This window comes from Ciconia boyciana, chromosome 5, assembly GCF_034638445.1.
Source record: "Ciconia boyciana chromosome 5, ASM3463844v1, whole genome shotgun sequence".
NCBI classification, from domain to species: domain Eukaryota; kingdom Metazoa; phylum Chordata; class Aves; order Ciconiiformes; family Ciconiidae; genus Ciconia; species Ciconia boyciana.
In genome coordinates this window covers 27475001-27482227 of record NC_132938.1, presented here as the reverse complement: position 1 = coordinate 27482227, position 7227 = coordinate 27475001, and positions in this window count along the sequence as shown.

Genomic DNA, 7227 nt, shown 5'->3' with positions numbered 1-7227 from the left:
TCATCCCACTAGAGCACTGAAAAAGATGAGATATGTCATAGTGGAAGATACTTCCATTTTGTCGCTGGGCTCACCGTGTAGAAGCAATATAAGGTATCTTTTTGCAGAGTATAAACATCCCTAGTGTACAAGTTCAGCCCACTGAATAATATAAAAGACATAGGTTATATCCCTTTGAATATGAAGCAGTTATCTGGGTGGCAAAATCTTCTGTAATTGCTAAGACTGAAGCATAAATTTGAGTCAAAATATTTTATAACACATTGCCCCACGATTCTGTATTCAATAGCAATCTTAAATTAGAATAACAAGTAAGAAGAAAAGTATCAAAATTGCAAATAATTAGGAGTTTAAAAGAATACTTTGTCATTATGATTAAATGATTTTTTGGGTTGGCATAAATAGAAAAGTAATCCTGAGATATATGTTTTTTATCCCAACGTAATATAAAGGCTGTGTATTATATAAAATGAGGAGGAACAAAAAATTTTGCTTATCCCAGGATTATAATTCCTTTATCTTGCCAAATTTTCTCATTGGGTCAAATACAAAGACCTTCATTCAGTAGTTACCACAGCTTTCTTCAAGCAAATTCCTCTTGGCCTCATAATTTTATCTACAATTTTCACAGTCTTACAGGCAAATCACAGCTGCCCAATGGCACAATTCATCAGTCATATTATACTATTAGATATACATTATATGCATGTGTAGGTATGGGGGATGTGTGTCCATATGATGTAATGATGTGCAAAACACAGAATATATACTATTTAAAGTATAAGATGAGAATGCTATTTCAATCACTGCTAATTTGCATTTCATATTCCCAAAACATCATAATACTATTATAAGGTATTGATCCAAGCATGACCATTTGATTTCACATCAATACTAATATGACTTTTCTGTGATCTGTTGACATATGGGATTTTCTGAGTGAAATACATACATACCAATATCCAGCTATTTTCACCAGTAAAACTGGATTCAGCTGTTCTGTATGAAAAGCTGTTGGTAAAAATGTAGATCACCCTGTCCCAAAACCTGAATCTAGATTTTACTAGTAGACGTAGATTTTTATTCTTACTGCTTTCCCAAATCTCTTTCCCTTCTCTCTTTGATATAGAGGTGTCTTTCTGATACTGTTTGTTGTCTGGAGCCACGTTCGGTATCCTAAGCACAAAGCACTGGTAGCAAAAGTGGTTACGCCATTTAGGAGCAAAAGGCCCTCAAAATCTCATTCCCATCCTCAACGTGGTTGTTCAGGACTTGACATAAAGACTGCTGGAGTAACAGCCTTCTACTGAGCCTCTCTGAATTATGTAATTAACATAGTTTATTATGAAACAGTTCTTGCTTTGATGAGTTTTGCATACAGATGCCAAAATCATATGGGTCCCACACCCGCATTTCTTCTCTCCCACTAGATAGGTTGATACTCAAATAGTCTTTAATCTTCTCAATGCTGCTGATGTACTTCTTCCTACAAAATCCCCATTTTCAACGTTACCCGAGTTTCAGCATAAACCATTATGTTGATTTTTCCTGGTGGTTACCAGCTTGAAATCTACCCAGTGGTCAGGGATAATTACCCACCTTTGCTGCAGATATCCAGATGGAGATCCCCTTCCCCATCTGTACAGACACATGTACCCACAGAGCCAACACAGTTTCTGCTAAAGACAACAGCAACATCTCCATTGATTTACTTGGACCAGACCTGGATCTTACAGGCATGGAAAGCCTGAAGGGGAGAATGCAGCATCTCTGGGAAGAGTGCTACATGCTGATGATAGTCAGTCACTTCAGCGTCACTGAAATCAGTGTGTAGAATGCAATTGCTTTTATCTCACCTGACCAACTATGGGGCCTGAGCAAAAACTATCCAGAAGTGGATTCATCGCAGATTCATCCCAAAATGAGCCATCCCAGACTCCTCACAGAAGCCAAGGGACCCAAGGAACAGCCAGAGGGTGGCTGTTCACTTGCCTCAGGTGAGATGTGCTTCTTTCCTATAATCTGCTAAGACCTGAAAATAGTTCACAACCTCAAAATCCAGCTAGAGCCATCACTGCTTCTGGATCACGGGGTTACTGCTGGAGGATCTTCCACCTTTGGTTATGTATGACAGAGCTGTGACCCTTCTTTCCCAAATGAAGTTATAGTTCATGTTGAGGACTACCAAGAAGCTGACGTAAGAGTGGAGGAATCCAGTCCCTGTGTGGGACAGGTCAATATGGTCACAACATTCACCTTCAATTCCAGGCACCATTTTCCTGTACACTTTCGGATGGAGTCTACGTTGCAGGAAAACAAAACCTCAAGAATTTCAGGCTCATGTGGCTTCATAACTTCCTTCCAGCAGCAGTGGCCTTCTAAACCAAACCTGTAATGTTGGAAGTGATAAAAGCAAGAGTAACTGTGATGACTTCATATGACATAGGAACTGCATCTCCCCCCCTACACACCCAGCCACAACACAATTACTAGGTAAAAACTTCATTGGACTCCAGAGTCTACTCAGCAGGGGACAAACTCTAATGGCTGATCCAAAGTAATTTAAATTACATTGTTTGTTAGAGCCCTATCATCTCCTGTTTGGTTCTCTGGATACGCTATGTATAAACACAATGCGTATTAGTGTATGTCCTACCATCTACTTACTTTCACACATCACTTTCTTTACTTTTGAAGATATCAGCATATTTCAGTATACAATTACAGAATCTGAAAACTCAATTAATGTGCTATTTACATGAGTATTAACTAGAACAATGCCTATAAATGCATTAGAAAAAAATCTTCTTACAGATTGCGAATAAACTTTTAAGAACTGACCCAGTGCCAATCCTTTCAGCGCCTGTCTGGATATAAGGCAATTATTTTAGTTAATGGCACAGCACAAGGTCCCAGAGTACACACATAAACCCACATTTTCCAGGAGAGATTCAAGCAGGGATTGCATAAAAGGTTTTAGTAAAAACTGCAGTCTTGTTCTCATCTGAAGCTATTACCCATTCATATTCTCTATTAATGTAAACAGATAATTTACCCTTAATTTAAGGCCCCTTCAGATCAAGCATAATCAGCTTAAGGAAGATATGTGGTCAGCATAAAAAAGATGTAGTTTACATCTTACATCTGCCTTTCATACAACTTCAGCTTTGCCTCCTGCTGTCTCCAACAAACGGAAACTTCTATACTGCCTTCCCTCTTCAGCCAACACTTGCCAGGACTCCCTTTTCTGAAATCCTAATATAGGGAGTCTGGGTTTGACCATTGAAGTCTCAATGTCCCACCAACACTCCCTTAGCAAAAGATGGACCTTATATAACCTGAGTTTCAATGAAGGAGCCTGTGAACTCATTTTGACTGCAAGAAAATGAAAAGACCATTGATTAGCAGGAAGGCATTGTTATTTTTTCCAGGTTAGCACTTGGGGCTGACTGGAAGTAATTTGATTGATTGATTGATTGATCGGTTAATTTGAATAATTTTTACTGGGAGGCTAAAAATGAACAGCTGCCAGTATTATGTCACTTTTGCATGGGACCTTCCATCAGGAATCGTTTGCGAACTGGAGTGCTACTTAAAAAAAAGCAGAGCCAATGCAGCCAAGCTTTGGTAAGTTGCCTATAGAAATAATATAGCTGATAACAATCAAAACCAGCAGAGGACCCACAGAACAATGTAACCAGGGCTGGATCTGCAGTGATGACACCCCAGCCAAGAGCAGTGATCTAGCTATGGCCCCAGTAACAACAGCTGATATGTACCCAGGGACCGTGGGTGGGAATGGAGCTCTGACTTCAAACCTGAGCAAACTCTCTGTATTGGAATCACTAAGGAAAAGGTCCCAGCCCATTTCACTAGGTGTTTTCTTGCTCATCTTTTAAGACTGGCTAATTACCATTAGTCTCCAAGGCAGGCAGCATTGCTCTGACCAGTTGCTCCTGTGAGCAGAGCAGGGCACGTTACAGTTTTATGTGGGATCTGCTGTATACCTCAGCAGAGTCAACACGGAGACCTTTGATAAAACAGCTTAACGCTATTTCCTTCTGCTAGCCCAGTCCCTTGTGTGGGAGCTGGAAGTACCTTGCCTGAAGGCACAGTGCACCCTTACAGGCAGGAATTCAGGACTGTGAAACCCTGCCTCTTTGTCACTGGCTACTTATTCTGAGAAAAGAGGCCTTTTCAACTTTCCTATGACCTCTTGACTTAGACATCGTTATCCTTCACTGTAGGAAGAACATACCTTTCCATCTTTCTTACTGCCTCATTCAACCTCATTGGATTCACTGACACAAACAGGCATAGAAACATAAAATTGCCATAATTGGGTCAGGCCATAGGTCTGATAGTGGCCAGTGATGATTGCTTAGAGAAAGAACAGAAGAAGCAGGGCACATACAGAAGGACCCTTCCCTTGGCAAATCTCATCTGCTACCAGCAGTCTCAAGGCCATCAGAGAGCTGGAGGCTGTATCCAGACCATCACCTTATGATGCAAATACCAAAATACCAGCAAAGACCAACACACCAGGAAATACCAAAGCCTTGAGTTTTTTGAACTCATAAGCATGCTTTTCATTAAACAACATAAATATGTATCTGCAATTGTATATGACAGAGATCCTTAGGTGTGAGTCATCAATGTGTTTCGCCTTGCTTCTGTACTGGCAAGGAGATAGATGGACTGGCACTTTTTGGCCATAATAAGCACCTAAGGTACATTTTGTTCTATCAACAGGATTTCCTTAATTCTCCTTTAAGCTATTTTCACTGTGCGCTCTCTCCCCCCATTCTGCTCTGCGCACTTTATGAGGGGCCCCTCAATTTGTGATCCAATCTTCTCGTTCCTCAGCCCCATTACTGACAAAGGCGTCACACTCTCACTCCATACCTTTGTAACTAGGTTAAGGATCAGCTTGCACAGGCAAGCTGCAGTCCCGCAGGCTATTCAACACTAAGGGCCTAATCTACACTCTGCTGAAATCATAGTCTTTAAAAGGTTCAGTAGGTTTTGACCAACTTCATTGAGCTTAGAGGCAAGGCCCTATAAGAGGCATTACTAAATCTGCCCCAGTGCACAGCACGTTACACTCTGTAACTTGCTGTTTTTGCAATACAGCACATTTTTTCTACAATTTGAAATATAATGTGGTCCTACTATTTCTCCTGTATGCTGCTCTGCAAAGGGTGTCAAGTATCCCTAGATATAAAAGTTCTAGGGTTTAAAAAAAAAGGCATGATATTCAATACCAAGATTTATATAACTGGGAAAAGCATTGCTTACAAAACAACTGTAAAGACTATATAATTTGTAATGTGTGGGGTGGGTTTTTTTCTTGATAAGCAGCATAGGTTGATGCAGGTAAAGACTCTCCTGGGTGCAGCTGAATGGACAAGCACAGCTTCATTATGCATTTCTGCTTTACCAAACATGAGCAAACTTAAGCCTGTGCTCTTATGGGGTTGGGGTTTTTTTGTTGTTTGGTTGGGTTTTTTTTAATGGGACCAAAATAGGACAGTTCATAAGGCAAGCAAGAGCCAGGCCTTCTAGCTTTTGGTTTTATGAACCTCCCTATATTTATTCCATCAGGGAACAAAGAAAAGAAGTGTCCCAATCTGGGCCTCTTTGGCTAGCTGATGCCAGGAGCATGGTTAGGAGCCGCAGGAAGGCATCTCCGCCGGTGTCCGAGTCGCAGCGACGCCCTGCTGCCTGCTGTCCTTTGCCCGCAGTGACGGAAAGCTTTGACCCGGCCACATCTCTGCTTCTGGAGGGAAAAGCAAAGCCTTCTCTCAGGGCTATTTCAGCTCCCAGGACCCTTGTGCTGCCCCGGCTGTCCTAGCAGCTGCCCAGCGAGCATTTCTGCCTTTCACATCCTCTTCCCCTGCTTACACAGCCTACAGCTAGTCTTTTCCTTTTTTTCTTTCCTTTTTTTTTTTTTTAATCGCAGAAAGGCCTCCCCGCCTAATCTAATTCCCGCTCCTTTGTCACAAGCAGATGTCACTTCTACATCTGTGCGTCTGCTCAAGCGCCCCGTCCCCTCCAGCCCGGCAGATGTTGCCGCCGCCGCGGCAGCAGCGGCCGGGGCGAAGCGAGGCGCGGATCCCTCCCTCTGCTGGCGGCCGCTCCGCCGCCCGGGGGAAGGGGCCGGGGAAGCAGGGCCGGCAGCAGCATCGCTATGGCTATTGTTTACTGTCTATTTTTATTGCGATTGCAAATGCCCCCGTCCCAGCTGGTTACGCAGCAGCAGGCCAGCCAAGAGCGCGTCCTCCCGCCTGGCATCCCGAGCTAGCGCGGAGAGGCGCGGAGAGGCGCGGAGAGGGAGGGAGGCCGCCCCGCTGAGCGCAGGGCCCTCTCGGCCGGGGAACCGCGGAGCAGGCAGCGCCGGGGCCCGCTTGTGTCCGCGCAGAGCCGCGGAGCCCAGCCTGGGAGCGCGGCAGCAGAAACAACAAAACCAGGGGGATCCCCCCCCACCCCCCGCCCCGCGGTGGCAGGTAGCTGCGGGGTGCGGCAGGAGCAGGGACGTGTCCCCGCACAGCCACGCTTTGGCCGGGGACAGCCAACACGTGTCACCGGCCCCTCGGGGCCTGTTACCCGCCGTGGCTTCGCACCGCTGCGGCTCCGGGCACAGGGAAGGGCCGGTCCCCGCGGCCGCGCTGAGCTGCGCACCGCGTCCTGCCCGGGCCCCGCACGGCGAGGGACGGGCCGGCCGGCTCTGGCGGCCCCTCCACTAAAGCAATGCAAAAGAAGCCCTCGCCGGTATTTCGCGTTGCGTTCAGGCGGGCGGGACCGCGCGTAGCCCCCGGGACCGCGGCGCGGCCGGAGCGGGGCCGGAGGGGCCCGGGAGGCCCCTTCCCACGGCCGGCGGCGGCCGCACAAAGGCGGGCTGTTCCCCGTTTTGTTTCGCTACCTCCGAGCATTCCTCCGGCAGCGGGGGGGGCGCGGACCGGGCCCCTCTCGGTGGCGAAGGAGAGGAGAGAAAAGCGGCTTTTACACGCCCGGCGTGTTTTGCTCCGGCACCCGCCGGCGGGCCAGCGCCCGGCCCCGCAGCTCCGCCCGCCGCCGCGCACCCCGCGCACCCATCCTCCGCACCCCGCGCACCCTCCGCACCCCGCGCTGCCCGGCTGGGCCGGAGTTTGCGACCGAGACAAAAGGGCTCTTCTGGAAGGGGGGGAAAAAAAAAAAAAGAGGGGGGTGAAGCAAGCGGGAGGCTCT